Consider the following 17,173-nt stretch of genomic DNA (forward strand, 5'->3'; position numbering starts at 1 on the left):
AGTATTACATGTTATTTTACTAATATCTAACTTATTTCTAACTTAATTATATACTAGAAATTAGTATATATGTTATGAACTTATTATATTATACTTATTTAAATTCTAGTGTCTAACTTATTTCTATATTTGATTATGTATGATATTATGATATTTATATATACTAAACTATCAATAGTCTATTTATATTATTTTATAGGAATATTATTTTATAATAATTAGTTCATACTAGTATATTATTAAATTCAACTATATAACTTATACTATTATATATAGATAAATAAATAGTTTTATAATATATGTACAATATCAGAGTCGGATATAGAGTTGAAGAGGAGTTGGATTGGATCATAGTCGGAGTTGGTCCAGTGACATCTCCGACTCTGACTTTGACTTCGATTGAAAATAAAAATAAAAAATAAAAATCCAACTTTGACTCTGTTTTGTCGGAGTCGGAGCAGAGCCAATTTCGAAGTCGGATTTTTGAATGGATTTTCAAATTTTTGCTTAGCTCTAGCATATGATGTGAAAAAAAAAAATGAAATGATCATATATAGTAATGAATCTATCAACTCCAAGAATTGATACATGAATGAGTTAGACTTATAAGAAGTGGAATCTAAATAGTCATCCACTAAGTTCATGTATGTATTTATAATACTTCCTCTTGGATGATCATATACAAAGAACATGTCTTGTTAAAAGCTTGCCAACGAAAAGCTCGATGGGAAAAAAAAAAAAAAAGGACCAATGGTGAAGGAAAAAAAAGTACAATATTCTTGTATACATTGGAATACTCTAAGATTACCTTGTTAAAACTTCTTAAAGGTTGTAGTTGGTGATGCTTTAATGAATAAATCCATCAAGTTATCACTTGATCATATTTGCTTGACATCAATATCACTAATCTTTTGAAAAAAAAAAACCCATAGCAAAAGAAAAGAATACATTCCGTATGATCATTTTTCCCCCCTCAAAGTAGTTGATGATGCTTTAATGAATAAATCAGTCAAGTTATCACTTGATCATATTTGCTTGACATCAATATCACTAATCTTTTGAAGAAAAAGCCATAGCAAAGGAAAAGAGTACAATTCATGTGATAATTTCCCCTCGTCAAACGTATGTAAGTTTCCATAGTTTATGATGAAAGATCATTGAGTTGATGCATTCCAATGTTGTATATCAACTTTTTAAAGGTTGTAGTTGGTGAGTCTTTAGTGAATAAATCCATCAAATTACCATTTGATCATATTTGCTTGACATCAATATCACTATTTTTATGAAGCTCATGCGTATTAAACAATTTTGGTGAAATACACTAAGTTCTATCACCTTTAATATAGCATCTCTTGTTTTGCGTAATACAAGCAACATTATTTTCATATAATGTTGTCCGACTTTCTTTGATTGGATAAACCACACTTTTATCGAGTGTGATGAATTACTGATCTTAACCAAATGCATTCCTAGCCTACTTCCTGAATTGTAATAATCTCTAAGTGATTGTAAAAAGTAACAATTAATGTTTGTTTGATAGATCTCCATGAAATAATAGCACCGACACAAGTGAATAGGTATTTTTATTTGTGATCCTTATTTATGGGGACTAAAAGTGTGTCCATATTGTGGTGCCCCTGGCCCCCGCTTGTGGTTTGACAGTAGCGACATAGAACCACAATCAAAACTACAACTCAAGCCCAACACTTCGCATAATTACGCATATCACAACAACAAAGCCCAAGTCAAGATTTCACAATTCCAATGACAAATATTTCAAGCATAGTCTAAGAACCACTTCAGTGTGGAGGTGAACTTTCTGGATGATCAAAGTGTCCCGAGTTCTATTCCTAGTCGTGGGCATTCTTGTTAGTAGGTGGCACAGAGGTCTCTAGGGTGGTGGTGTGGGTAACTCGGGCAGAGGTTGAGACCGTGTGTGTGTGGTTGTGTGTGTTGCTAAACAGTGGAACAGAGAGTAGGAAAGAGGGATAGAGGCCACAAGAGAAGTAAAAAGAGAGCACAAAAAGATAATAGGTGTGAGGGAGAGCAATGAGCACAAGAAAGGGGCAGTGGAGATTGGGTGGCCAATGGCTTGAAAATTTTAGGGAGGTAGCAAGTGGTGGAGATAGTGGGGAAAAATAGAGGGTACGTGTAAGGGGGAATGTGGGGTAGATAGAGATAGAGAGATGGTTCTCACTTAAAGAACGCCGGATAGGGAGGGGTATGGTGGGGGCTACCCACAATTAAGGCTAGGGTTTCTAGTCCAAAGCTTTGGGCTTCAGGACTGATAAAGGGTGGAAGAACAAAGGTAGATAATGGAGGCAAAGAAGTGGTCAACACTTACCCCGTGCATATGGGTGATGATGGCGGCTGGCGTGGTGTTGGACTTGGGATGTAGCACACGACAGCTATGAAACAAATGGTAAGATGAGGGAAGGTTGAGATGGCAACGGAGTGAAAGTAAGAAGTCAATAAGAGAGAGGATGGCTAACTAGTGTAGTGGGGCACGGTGGCGATGTGACGGAGGGGCTAGACAAAGCAACTTGCAAGTGCAAGGGGAGAGAGAGAGAGAGAGAGAGAGAGAGAGAGAGAGAGAGAGAGAGAGAAATCGAAGGGGTTGCTCAACACATTGGAAAGGGAGGCTAGCGTGATGAACATAGTAGTGGAAAGGGAAATAGAGAAACAGAGAGATGGTTGGGAGAGAGATGGGCAGGGGTGTTTAGTGCAGAAGGGAGAGAGAGAGAGAGACACACACACACACACACACACATAGAGAGAGAGAGAGAGAGAGAGAGAGAGAGAGAGAGAGAGAGAATGGTAAAGAAAATAGGGTTTAGAGTTTTTTGAGATCCAAAACAACATCATTTTGGTGCGGCCTGGGCTTTGCCTCTCTTATAGGTTTTCGGCTGAAATGGGCTAGGCTTCACATCCTCCCCTTTTAGTAAATTTCCTCTTCGAAACTTGCTTCTCGTAGCTATAACTAATCCTCAATTATTGATGAAGTCAATAGTTTCTACCTCTACTTCCATAAGTTCCTCCTTTATGACCATAACTAGTTCTCTCAATAGCACATCACACCTAAAATTCCAAGGTAGATCATGTAGTCCAAAACCTCTAGTTCCAAAAAGGCATTTTGTAACTCTCCAGTCCTGAAGAGGTTAGAGAGTTGCTTTTGTCACTTAAACTCACATTTCACAGTGCAAATATAGACCCTAATTTCTCAATCACACATAGATGTCATTGTTTCAAATCAACTACTCTAATATAAATAATCTAAAACACCAAAAAATCTAAAAAATAAAAGTCGACATTCCAAAATGCCAAGTCATCAGAACATGACAAGATTACTGGATAAAATCCTCCAATAATCATGGCAACCATCTATGATTAATTTACCATGCTTAACTCATCTCACCCATGCTCCATAATCTTGACCCTCAACTGAAATATTCAAATTGTCTGAAAAATATTGTGGATATAAGGTGTGAGTTATGAACAATTTAGTAAGCAGGAAACATATACTAATATGTAAACATGAGAATTTGCAGATTTTAGAATGCAGACTAAAACATTTTTACTTTCATAATACAAAATCAAAACATGTTATAAAACATATCAAAGTAAAAGTTCAGAAATATTCTTATTTGAAAGTGTCATTTGGCATAGCATAATTGAGCATCATCATCATTATATCAAAGCATCATATCAAAACAACAGCCATGTTTAACCCCCGAGGTAAGTTTGTGCATTTGCGGATAGCTAAGTAGAACATAAATTACTTTGTCACCAAATGGTGTGCACTCAAACAGAAGCCACTACTATAACTCGTGACAGTGTCGTCTACCACTATTATCATTCATGGCAAGGACGTATACCACTATTATCACTCGTCGTAGGGCCGTATACCACTACTATCACTCGTGGCATAACCTTAACAGAACAGAATAGAAACAAAGTCAAAACGTTATGCTAAAGGCTTTTCAAATGCCACATCATATCAAAACAAAGTTTTGGATAGATTCATATCATTTTCATGTAATCAAAAATAGATATAGACCACTTATTCATGCAAAAAATTTTAGATTTCTTATTCACTACTTTTGCAAAGTTTAGAAACAAAATGTCAAAATAAGCTCATGTCTACACTTGTCGTGATAAAAATACTTTTCTCTTATACGGGGTTCCATGAGTGATGCAGATGAAATGACCGAGGTTGTTTTCAAGTTTTCTTTTTCATAACAAAACATGCGTATTTTTTATAGAATCAACCTTAGTCAATTCGTTTTATGCAAAGTCTAGCAGAGGAACCCCACTTATCTAGGCTCTTTAATTTCTCTAAATTTTCTCATAACAGTGCCAAGGGAATATTGATCATCACCTATAAAATAGTCACGCATAACTTTCGTAAATTTTCAATAGAAGACATACTTCATAATTAACACCCAAGTTAAACAAAATATGTATTTCCCTATTGTCTAAAAATCCTTGAACCCTAAAATATTGTCACTCCCCAAAATACTTTGATTGTCACAAAATTTTTCCAAATGATCATGTGATTAAACTCTAAAATACCTATAACTTCCAACAATTAATTCCTCTTAGTTTTATCACAATAATATTATTATAACTAATAAAAAATGAATCACTTAGTAGGGGCATAAATGTAATTTACTTTCTAAGGGGTTTAACATTTTAACAAGTGAAGTGGAAGAGGGAGGCTTATGAGTAAAGTATGCATGCGGCATGATTCATGGGTTCAACCGTGAACCTCTAGCGTGGGTGAGCAATGGTGGCTGTTCTGGGCAGAAGAGCATGAGAGAGAGAGAGAGAGAGAGAGAGAGAGAGTATGTGTGTGTGCGTGTGCGTGTGCGTGCGTGCGTGCTATGAGGGCAAAACCAATACTTAGAGAGAGAGTTAAAGTGGAGAGGGAGAGGCTTACCATGTAGTCTTGGCAGTGGTGGCTACCGTGAGAGTTAGTGTGAAGCCGTGAGATGTGGGGGTTGATTTTGGTGGCTTATGGTAATGTGGATGTGGTGCAACACTAGAGATGGTGGTAGTTTCAAGTCTGTGGTGTTCTGCTTTCTCTATTCAGGTTGCTAAAAACAGAGGCTTGTTGAGTTCTTGGTGTAGGTAGTTGTGTAAGCTAGTGGCTATTGGTGGTTGGCTTTTGGAAGTGTTAGCAGACAGTGGTGGTGAAGCATTCGGTGTGAAGCTAGCTTCCACCGATGTGGCGATGGAAGAATCACAGACAACATACGTGGGAGTGGGCCGTGTTCTGCTGGGAGACAGTGAAACTCACAGAAAATAGAAACGCCTATGTTGGGTGAGAAGAGAAACAAAAATGTGGTAGAGAAAGCAACGGGGAGGAGCAACCCTTGTGTGGGTGTGGGGTGATGGGTAGTTGGACAAAATATGCCATGCAAGGAAAATCAAGGGAGGAAGAAAGTGAGAAGGTGAGTTGCGGCTTGCTGTGTGATCATTGTATTAGGCAAGGAAAATATTTTGTGGGGTTATGCGTGAAAACGTCCTTAACATGTATATTTATAGGTAGCTAAAAACTGTAATGAAAGAGAAAAATCCGTGTGCGTGCTTTTTATGTGGGATGGAAAATCACAATTGAGCTTAAGCCTTGGGCCACCTACACGGGTTTTTGGTCCTTTGGGCTTCCTAAAAATTTAGCCCATTAATACCATCTCAAAGTTAATTTACTAAACCTTAATGGGTCTTAAAATATATATGTAATACCTAGGCCCAGTACCAGACCATAGGCCCAAAATTTCGTTTGGTGGTAAATGGAACTTTTGAGCATAAACTACATTTAACTAGCTAATATCTTGGAAACCTCATTTGAGATTGATTGGAAATTTTGTATAAGTATGCGAGCTATAATTTTTGAGTTAGCTGAGATTTTAATTAGGCTCGAGAGTAAGAAAAAAAATTATTTTAAGACTTGTTAAGGTTTAGTAAATTATTGCTGAGATGCTATTAATGGGCTAAATTTTTAGGAAGCCCAAAGGACTAAGAACCCGTGCAGGTGGCTCAAGCTTTAAGTCCAATTGTGATTTTGCATCCCATGTAAAAAGCATGCACACAGAATTTCCTCTTTCATTAGGGTTTTCAACTACCTATAAATATACACATAAAGACATGTTTTTATGCATAACCCCACAAAAGATTTTTGTTGCCTAATATAGTGATCACATTGCAAGCTGCAACTCACCTTCTCACGTTCTTCCTTGCACAATATATTTTGTTCAATCCCCATCGCTTTCTCTCCCATATTTTTATTTCTCTTCTCACCCAATGCAGACATCTCTATTTTCTGAGTTTCAAAGCCTCCTAACACCTCCTTGCACAGCCATGTACAATTGCTTCATGGACACATCTCTGCACTTGCAACCACGTGCCACCCAAAACCACACGAGTGGAAACCAACAAGCACCATAGCTAGTCCACTGCACCAGACCACCAGTGCACAAAGTGAGGACCATGACCAAGCCAAGTAGAAAACCACCAAAAGAAAACCTTCACCAATGCACATCTTACACACCCACGACATTCCTACACCCACAACACAGAAGCTTCTATTTTTAAGAAAGAAAAACAGAGCACGACCCACTCCCACATACGCCGTCTGTGATTCTTCCATAGCCACACCGGATGCTTCACCACCATTGTCTGCTAGCACCTCCAAAAGCAAACCACCGAGAGTCACTACCTTACACAACCACCTGCACTAAGAACTCAACCAGCCTATACTTTTTGCAACCTTAATAGAGCAAGCGGAGCACCATAGACCACCAACTGCCACCATCTCTAGTGTTGCACCACACCCACATGATTGTAAGCCACCAAAATCCACCCCCACATCTCACGGCTTCACAACTCTGGCTACTGCTAAGACTGCACGGTAAGCCTCTCGCTCTCCATGTTAACTCTCTCTCTAAGTATTGGTTTTGCCCTCATAGCGAATGCGCACACACTGTGACACCCCCAAACCCCCCACTCAAGATGTAATAGAGACTTGGAGTTTCGGCACATGCAGCACGAGGTTACATACCCCTGTTCATGACATTTAATATGTAATGCATTCTAAAATACAACTAGCAATGTGTAACATAACAGAATAAGGGGACTAAATAAAACTCATGCTAGAATGAACTAAAACATCCCAATATCATTAATAACCATCATAAGTTTAAACCATAAGGTAGCATATCCTTGATACAAACTAATTTCAATAATAAGTCTCCATGGTTAGATCAATTCCTTCATATGCTCTAAAGCATGAAGGGTTAGAGTTATCAACATCAAAATTAGATCTAATCTTCGATTGAGGTCCAGCTCTTCTTCAATCAGTCGGATCCACTGGTCCATCCTGTCTATCCTGGTCGGGTCTTGATACAACTTCTATCATTCCAAGTGAAATGATAATGAGTCCATAAGGGGTGATATTTGCTTGAAATCTTAGTAAGTTAAACAACCAATGTGCACAAAGGTAAATTATGCATGATAAATGATAACCATGAAATGCATGCTATGCAAAAAATCTGTATTTGTCTTCCATCTAGATTCCTCAATATTTTCAGAAAAACTTTGATGCACATTTTCTTACAAAGAATATTTTTCTATCCAACTTAAAAAAAACATAACATTTCATCATTGTTAGGCATCATAATTAACAAATCACATTAATATTAACCATAACATTAACACCATATCGTATGGTATCATCATAGCTCCTCATATATACTGTAAGTACCTACTGGTGACCGTAGAACAACTTATATTGAAACTACATTTTCTGCAGACTCGTTCTCAATGCATTGGTAACATAACATTATAATTATCCTCATAACATCACAGCATCATAACATATACACCCACAGCCCTTAGGTGTCATAAAATTTGACTTTGCCTGGGCGTACTTTAAAAATAATCCATACGAAACCCGTTAACTGTTGTTTGTCAACTCAGGGGTTACCATTCTATTTTTACTCACTCAAGAGTGGAAAAAGGAGTTTCAATAGGATAATTCTCCATCCTAGCCTTTGGGGTCATGAGAAAAATTAAGTTTTCATGCTATGCTTAAAAATATTTTACATGACATGCGTTTGTAAGTATGCTTTATGTGAAAATGACAATTTTGTTTGACATGCTCAAAAGATGGAAGTTGCTCGTGTCATGTAAGCAAGTAGTCATATACTCAATGTATCATATAACATGATGTTTCATACTCAAATAACATTCATCTTATGAATGTGGCAATTATCAATAAATCATAAATAACTTATCAAGGTGTAAGTTAGATGCCAACTTACAAATTGTCTGAGTTTGAAAAAATTGTAGCGGCTGTAAGCAAGGTTAAAATAAGTTAGGATTTGAGCTTCTAGGGAAGATGTTCATAGTCAAATGGGTTTAAATATTGGTATTCACAAAAATACCTCTAAACTTTTCAAAATTGCCACTGAGGCCCTAAATTTTTACTATTTGCAAATGAGCTCCAAAATTAACCAAACTTCATAAACCTCATATTTTTTATGTTAAAAAACCATCTATGCCTTTAAAATTTTAAAAATCAAAGTACAACTATGATAATCACATTCAACCCGTGGCATGCAGTCTATAAATGCCCAAGTATGATTTCAACTAATTAACCCCTATGGATGCTTGTGTACTCAACTTCATCAAGTGCCAATAATAATTATAACCTTATATATAAGTTAAAAACTTAAGTTCAGGTCATACAAGTTCATCCTAACACTTAAACATGGCTCAAGAACTTAATCACCATTAAATCATTTATTATACATGCATGATGTTTCTAGCTTTATTCACCAAGAGATGTTTCAAAAACTTAATCAAATCATGCATTTTCATTCTTATCCCAATCAAAAGGCTTTTATAAATGCAAATTATTCAATCCTAGGTAAATTAATCAAAATTTGATAAGTTAAGCATAATTTAATCAAAACCGTGCATGCTTAGATAATCAACGCAAGATAGAATTAAACCCTATTATGGCATGCTTCTAACTTCAAAATTGAACCTTAAAGATTCATTCTAAGAAATTTTTGAATTATATAAAATTAAATTAACATATGCCATAGTTAAAAGTTCAATCCAAAATAATTTATTTCCTCAAAACATAAAATATGTCTTAGTTTTGATATAAGCATGATAACTTCATCTAAACTCAATAAAAAGTATTCCCATGGCATTATTTAAAGCCTAACGTGCTATGCTAATACTAGATAAAGACTAGGGCAAGGTTACTTACAAAAATCTGTGTCCCTTAAAGCTCCCAGCACAAAACCACTCAAGAACCTCACTCGTTTTCACTCTATTGCTCACTAAGGGATGAAAAGCTCTCAAGAACTCAGGAGGAGGTTTGGAGGAGAGGTGCGGAGAAATGAGGAAGTGAGGCAGGTATTTATAGACCTCAAGAAGGGAGGGAGATGTTGGCCTTGGCTAAAGGAGGGCTTGGTGATTGGTTGAGTGGGGGTGGAGTGTGGTGGTGAGATTTCCAGCTCGTGTCATCACTTGTGTAGGTGAATAGTGCCCTCACCCCTCATGATTTCTTCATTTAAGGTGACGCAATGCGCTATGTGGGTGAAGGTGCTTCCATGTTGTGAAAATAAAAATAAAAAGAGAAAAAAAAGGCATGAAGTCATGCCATGATGCTGTCAGGTAGTAGACTAGAAATCTGGACAGATTTTCATCTCTTACTTGCATCACTTTTGTTTCATCTCCATGGATAATTTGTGTAGGTATCAAGACACTCCTTGAAAGCTTTTTCAGGTGGTATATGGTGGAGGATTGGCTGCCAAGTGCTCAAATGTGTGTAACTCAAGGAAGAGGCAGAGTGAAGTGAGGTTGCCGAGTGATGTTTAGTGCAAAAGCCATTTGGTTTTGGCTCTTTTTGAGGATGACTTGAGGGGGCTCTTGGGGATTGGAAGAAAGGGATTGTGGCATGTTTGGATGGCTCAAACAAGAGCATAAATTCAAATAAAAATACAATGCCACTCAGTTGCTTCAACTAAGTTTTAAATGGAACTGGTTGGGCTATGGTTTGGTTACTTGGGGGAATTTCGCCCAAGACTTGGTCTGGTTCATAAGAAATGAGATGATGTGTGATTGGTGAAATTATTTATGAAAATATGATGGAAATTTTGTGGGCTAGGGGGTTGATTTGATGCAATGCACATAAAGGTGCACATGTGTGCCGATTGGTGGTGATTTTGCATTGACATGTCTTTGCCTCTATTGATATGTGTTGGATCAAGATTAAACTTCTAGTTTGGTCTAAGAATGATGAAAAAAAATAATAAAAAAAATAAATTCCAAATAAAAAATGAGAGAGATAATTTAAAGGAAAATTAAGCTTTAAACATAGTTTAGAGATTACTAATTATGTGTAAGTTGATTAATGCCCTTAACTCAAGTTGAAAAATTAATTATGATCAAATGGGAAATTTAGGGGTGTGTGACACTTCTTAGGCTTTAGGAAAACTAATGGTATGGTGTAAGTAGACTTTAATTAGAAGTGTAAAAATGGAAGACAAGGCTTCTGGACCTTGCTGAAAATGTAGGGCTTTTTGCGTAAGTCTCTTGGATGTAGGCTTTTGATATGATTTGAAGAGTGGACCTTATGTCCAGATTTGAGGGCTCATATAAAGCTTCAAAGGCCAACTAAAATTGGGTTAAAAAAGCATGTCTTTCTAAGATTGTGCCTAAAGCATGTACTATCACCAAGTTAGGCTCAAAGCTTCAAGTGTTTCTCAATTATTCCTTAACTATCGAGAAGTTGCAAATAAACCTCTAAACTTAAAAAATTACAAATGGACCCCATAATTTACCGAAATTATGTAAATTTCATTCTGAGTCCATCTATAGATTTAGAATTTACAAAAATGCACAACTAAAACAAGGAAACCAACATGGCCTAAACTACCTTAGCCTTTAAATCAAACTTGGCTTGCTTTTTGGCCCTTAAAAACATCATCATGCCTAATCCAAATTTAACAACTTATTCACATATGCCAAGACACCTAAAACATGCATTTCTCAAATCCATAAACTTGACAATTCAAATAATCACACAAAACATCAAGATTGGGTCAAACCAATCCTAACATTGGTGTCTTTAGCCTTTCACTTGCATTTTGACACCAAAGACTCCAAAAGTTCACAATTCCTAACCTTTAACATGCTAATCACTCAAAATTAGTGGATAACACCCATGACATAGCAACAAAATCAATTTTTTCATGAATAACAATTGGGTTGCACATAAATCCTTGAACCCGAACCATAAACATGCTTGACCTTGAACAAAATGGCTAAATCCCTAAGTCTCATGCATATATTCTAGCAACAACACATCCATACATTGCTTACACATGCCTTCACTTGATATAAGCACCATACTCAACATATCTTAGCAAATCCCAACATCAAAGAAACCAAATAGTCAAGAGCCTCCAAAGTATGCATAAAAACATACCTCTTCACATGTTTGTCAAAATCTAACACGGACCTCTGTCATAAAGTTTTAAAAATCCAACTTAAAACATAAATCAATGCTCTAAGAGAAAGAGTTTATAAAATCAAAACCATGGATTTAATTTTCTAAATTTAGAATGACAAACTAAACCAAACAATCTCATGCTTGAAGGGTTTCAGTTATAACACTTAGAGGATCATTCAACTATATTCTTTTAAAACCTTATATGTCATAAATCATGCCAAAACATTAGATAAACATCAAACACTACACCATAGAACAAAAATATTTAGGATAACTCATATTTTCATCACTAAAGCCCAAGGCATACCAAACTTGCTCAAACCAAGAAGCTTATCACCAAACTAATAACTTTCAACCTTTAAAGTATGAATAAAAGTTACAAATATACTACCAACAAACTCAAGATTCAAAGCATCAAAACATAAAAGGGATTTAAGTTAGGGGAAGAGGTGTGAGGCGTGAGGCTACAGGGGAAGAGGTAAGGGGCTGACTTGAGTGGTTGGAGGTGTGACAATTGATGGTAAGGTTGCTTTAAATAATAGTGAAGCTTTGATCGATTTTGATCTTGTTTTTGTTGAATGTGAGTGTGTGAGGTTGCATTTTTTACTTGTGTTTTCAAGTACACTATTGGGCTGAACACAAGGTACAATTTTGGTCAAGAGAGTGTTCATTAATGTCAGGGTTTCTTGTGAAAAGAGCTAAGGGGAGTGGGGGTCTCTAGGCTAGAACTTTTTTCTCAAAACAGAGTGGGCTCAATTTGGAGTTTGGGTAGGGTTTCATTTAGGGTTTCAAGTCCACTTCCAAATGGGTTGGTCAAATGAGTGTACCTTAGTGCAAGGGAGTGTATGAGGGTGTAAGCAATAGTACGTGAGGTGATGGTTGCTTGTGGGATTGGTTTAAACAAATGAGAGAAGCTTGCCTAGTCAAACCACATAGCATCACTTTTGGGGTTTGAAGGTTTTTGGGTTTCTGCTACTCCACATTGGTTTGGGGTTCCATTTAGAGTTTTCAACCATCTTTGATGGCTAGTAATGGCTTTACTTGGGTGGCAGGAATAATGTGATGGGTGTAAAGGAGCATGGTCATGTAAGAAAGTAGGTAGGTTACTTGATTTTCACTCCATCCACCTTACACATTTTACTCCACTTAACAAGTGTGAAGTGTTCCCCAAATGAAGGGTTGTGTTGGTGCCATCTATCCAAAAAGATCTCATCATGTTCCTAGGCAGACTTGGACATCCTACATGGCAATGTGACGGTTGTTTGGTCTAAGTGTCGCACGGTGCTCTCTGATTGGCCTACTTTTCATAAAAAAAGTTTGAAATTTTTTATTACACCATAAAATTCTAAAAATTCCTATGAATCTAATGGTGCAATTCGTTTTGCCAAATTATTCTCCTAGGTGCTTCAAATAAATCAAAAAGGCAATTTGTATCGAATTTATTTTGGGTCATTAGATGCTTCTTTTCTAAAAATATGATTTCATCCTCAAAATCCAAGTGTATGTACAAAGATAACTAAACTAACACGTCAAAAGCGGAAGTTACCCACATGACTAACACCCAAACTAAACAAGTTCTTGGCTAACCACCTATGATATTGAATCTTTCCCTATGCGAAGCCACTACTTTCATTGATGCCTGATGAGTTAGGTACTACAGATATTTTTATCGATGAGATTTTGCAGTTCCTTAACCTTTGTTGTCTCCATTCAATAATTTGTACTGGAATCATTCCATAAGGTAGATTGGGTCGTACCAGTATACCCTTTGAATCTAAAACTTAAGGTGGTTGACCTCCCAAAACTCTTCCTTAAAACGATACACATGAAACATGTCATATGTCTTTGGAATTCAATTGCAAAATTTAATCCATATGCAACCAAATTCACTTTCTCTACTACCACAAAGAATCCTATCTACCTTAGACTAATTGTCTTCTTAACCAAAACGAATCACCCCTTTTCGTAGGTAGCACCTTGATAGGCATTCAATCACTCAATTTAACTCAAGGCTTTCTCTTTTGCAATTGGCATAGCTCTTCTATTCATCATGAGCTATCTCTTATTCTGACTCTAATTAAAAGGATTTGTTCCTAATTTGCTCACAAAACCTCTTGGACCAAACTTTAATCTCTCCATATTCGTCTCCAATATAAAGGTGTCCTACATTTCAACTACTATAATGCTTCATTAGAGGCCTCTTATTGACAATTGGCAAACTACAATTATAAGCAGATTCTATTAGGGCAATTGTTTCTCTTAATCACTTTACTCTTCAAGACACAAGCTCTAATTGCATCCTCTAAGTTTGGATAGTTCATTCCTTCTATCCATTCTCAAAACCAAATCAAACTCCAACAAGTGAAACACCATTTCATCAATCTTCAATATCCTTCCTCTTACTTCTAAAGGGTATTCTATACCATACCTACTTGCAAATAAGCAACAATGCCCTTATCAAGGATTGTTACCACTACCTTTTCAAGGTAACAATTCAGTTTACAAATTTAATATTTGTGCAATGCCGTAGACACTAAGGACAGTGACGGTGCTTGAGTCAAATAGTGTACAAGCAGTAACTTCAATGGCTTGACATTACTTCACAATGATAATAAAGCAATACTGCCACTAATTGCAATTCAACCAGTCTTAAATAAGCTTAATGATATCGAGGTCTTAGGAAAATACCAGTGATGATGCCAACTTCTAAAGTTTTTGAAACGTCAACATCTACATGTCCAAGAGTGACTGCATACACTCAAGCGGGTACTTGAGCCTATGGCTTTGGTTTATAATCTCCATTGGGAGAAACTCCCTTCCTTAAAGCAACATTGGAGCAATCTTTGATCATATGACTCGGTCGGCCTCACCTTAAATAGGTTCTCATAGCGAGTCTGCACTTGCCTCTATGATATTTACCACATTTTCCCCAAAACAGAAATGTGATTGGCATCTGTCCCCCGATCACAATGCCTTTTCCCTTATCTAATCCGGAAAATGCTCTTCTCTTTTCTAGATTTTCCTTAGCAACATACAAAGAAGATCTCTTCCTCTCAAAGTTGATTTAGGCAATCACCTCCCTCTGTTCAGCCTCTGCTATTGCTATCACGTTAACCATCTCTTGATAGTTTTCAATTTGGAAGCAGGCCACTTGTCCCCTTAAAACTTCTGGGCCTACATTCTCTCTGTTGAAATTAGGTGAGGCGCAAACCTCCCTAATTCCATAAATCAGGCGGCGTAATGCTCGACCATCATGCTTCCTTGTACTAGTGAAGTGAACTCTTGTGCCTTTTATTGCTGGCCGATTATGAGAAAAATCAATTATTGAAACTCCTCCTTGAATGAAGCCCAGGTCAAGATAGCTAGAGTTCCCAGTTCCCAGTTTTGTTGTCAACAGTTGTCGTCTGGTATCCCACCAAATATTAGCATCACCTTGCAATAGAAATCTAGCATACGACACTTCTGGTCTTCTGTACATTCGTAGATCTTGAACATTTGATCCAAATCAATCATCCATTTGTTTGCCCTCATAGGCCTGTCGTTGCCCGTGAAGTTTGGGTAATGGTATACTAGAAACTTCTCATGGGGACAACCTTTAACTTCGAGTCGGTGTCTCTACACTTTCTACTATTGTTGTTGCTATCTTAGTGCTTCCGTTGGTAGATGGATAGCCTCCATCATGGCTCACCTTTCATCCATAAAAGGATTCTGTTCATCCTAGTTATTGCCTTCAACCAGGTTTCTAGGCAGTCTGTCAAGTGCCATGTGTTCCGTCCTGAGACACACAAGGCCACATGTATTAGGTTGGGAATCCAACAACGCATTTCTATAATTCAAGCCTATACCAGTATTCCCATCTTGAAAATAAGTAATACTCTCCAAAAAGTTCGACACAATTTACCAATAAAGATGAACATATGTACACTCCTTTTTCTCTTAAAGGCTCATAATCTATATTCCTACTAACATTTGAACTCTAGCAATATTACCCTCAAGGACAATTGAAATATACCAAAATCATATCTGAAGCTGACTTGGGCTTTGGCTAATCCATCCAGGCATACTCCCAACTTAGCTTGATCACTTCTTGTACCATCCAACGTAAGATACGATTTCCATCAGTCTGATGGTTCTATGTCCTTAGAATTAACAAAAATTGGTTCCTAGAGCTTGCATCACCTACCATTTAAAATCTATTAAGAATCACTACCTAAAGTCTATCAACCCAAGAATCTCAAGTCGATAATAATCAATTTGAAAATATGCAAATAGAAACTTCTAGATATCATAGAGAAAATCCACTTCTTAAAGTCTCCAAAATTATAACTTAGATTTGATCCAAATTCATGTGCTAATGGTTGTAGACTTAATAACTCTTGTCTTACTCAACCTCATATACTAAGTTTGTCAAAGTCAAAACATCAACCCTAATATAAATCACTTTCAGAAAGTTCCCAAATTCCAAACCTTAAATCTCCATGGGTGATCTGGAACTATTACCATAGTTCAAGACTTCCGGATTTTGTCTTGCGATCAGAACGGCTAGACCACACCATCTCCTCTATGTACTAGATGTTGACATGCTTTCCTACTAGAATACATCAATTTTCCTATAGGGTGAGAAGCTTTTCACACATTGGTATCCACTAGGGCTCTAGATTCCCCTCCAAAACTCCTTCGATACCTCTAACCAATAGCATAATAATCTCCATATAGAATTCTATCAACGACAAACTATTTCCCACCGTGAACTCACTTTCACTCAATTGAAGCCATTTGGCCAACGCCAATTTCACCCGTCCAATCTGGTTCCATTGGCCCGTGTTATAGTTTCTACCATCCTAGGAGAAATGGTAATTGAGACTACCCAATTTTTGTTCTAGCCAACCGTTTATAGAAGTCAACTTGAAACTATTGGACGTGATCGTAGATATTATGGGAGGTACATGATAAGGATTAGGACCTTGTAACATGTACTATGTGCTTCTCTTTTGAGGTTTAAAGGGTCCATGTCTAGGACCCTACTTTTGTTATATGGATAGTTTAACTTAACATTTTGGATGAATGATATTTTTTATATATGAATGGAGTGTAAGAACATTTTGGGATTATTATTATGGTACAATGTTGTTGATAAATTTTTTTTTATCTACTACATATTGTTAAAAGCATGCTATGAGCATTGCATTTAATCTGTCATGAACATAGTATGTGATCTTGTATTACATGTATCGACACTTCATTCTCCATCAAATCCCAAGTCTGGTTTGTTTCTAGATAAACCCATAGGTCCCTAGGAATTGGTACCAAAATAAAGGATTTAATCTTACCGTTTGGTTACATAGATGAGATGAGATGAGATTAGATAATTTTTTAAAAGTTGAATAAAATATTATTATAATATTATTTTTTAATGTTAGTGTTGTTTTAAAATTTGAAAAAGTTGAATTGTTTATTGCATTTTGTGTGGAAATTTGTAAAAGTTGTAATTATAAAATAAGATGAGATGAAATGAGATGTTTTGGCTAAACAAACTTAGTAGATTCTAAGTTTGAATTGTATGTATAATTAGGCTTGAGCCTATGATCTCCTAAGCTTATAGGAAAGAGGAATTCTAGGGGCAACCGGGGTCGCGTCCCCGCC

This window comes from Carya illinoinensis, chromosome 5 (assembly GCF_018687715.1).
Source record: "Carya illinoinensis cultivar Pawnee chromosome 5, C.illinoinensisPawnee_v1, whole genome shotgun sequence".
NCBI lineage: Eukaryota > Viridiplantae > Streptophyta > Magnoliopsida > Fagales > Juglandaceae > Carya > Carya illinoinensis.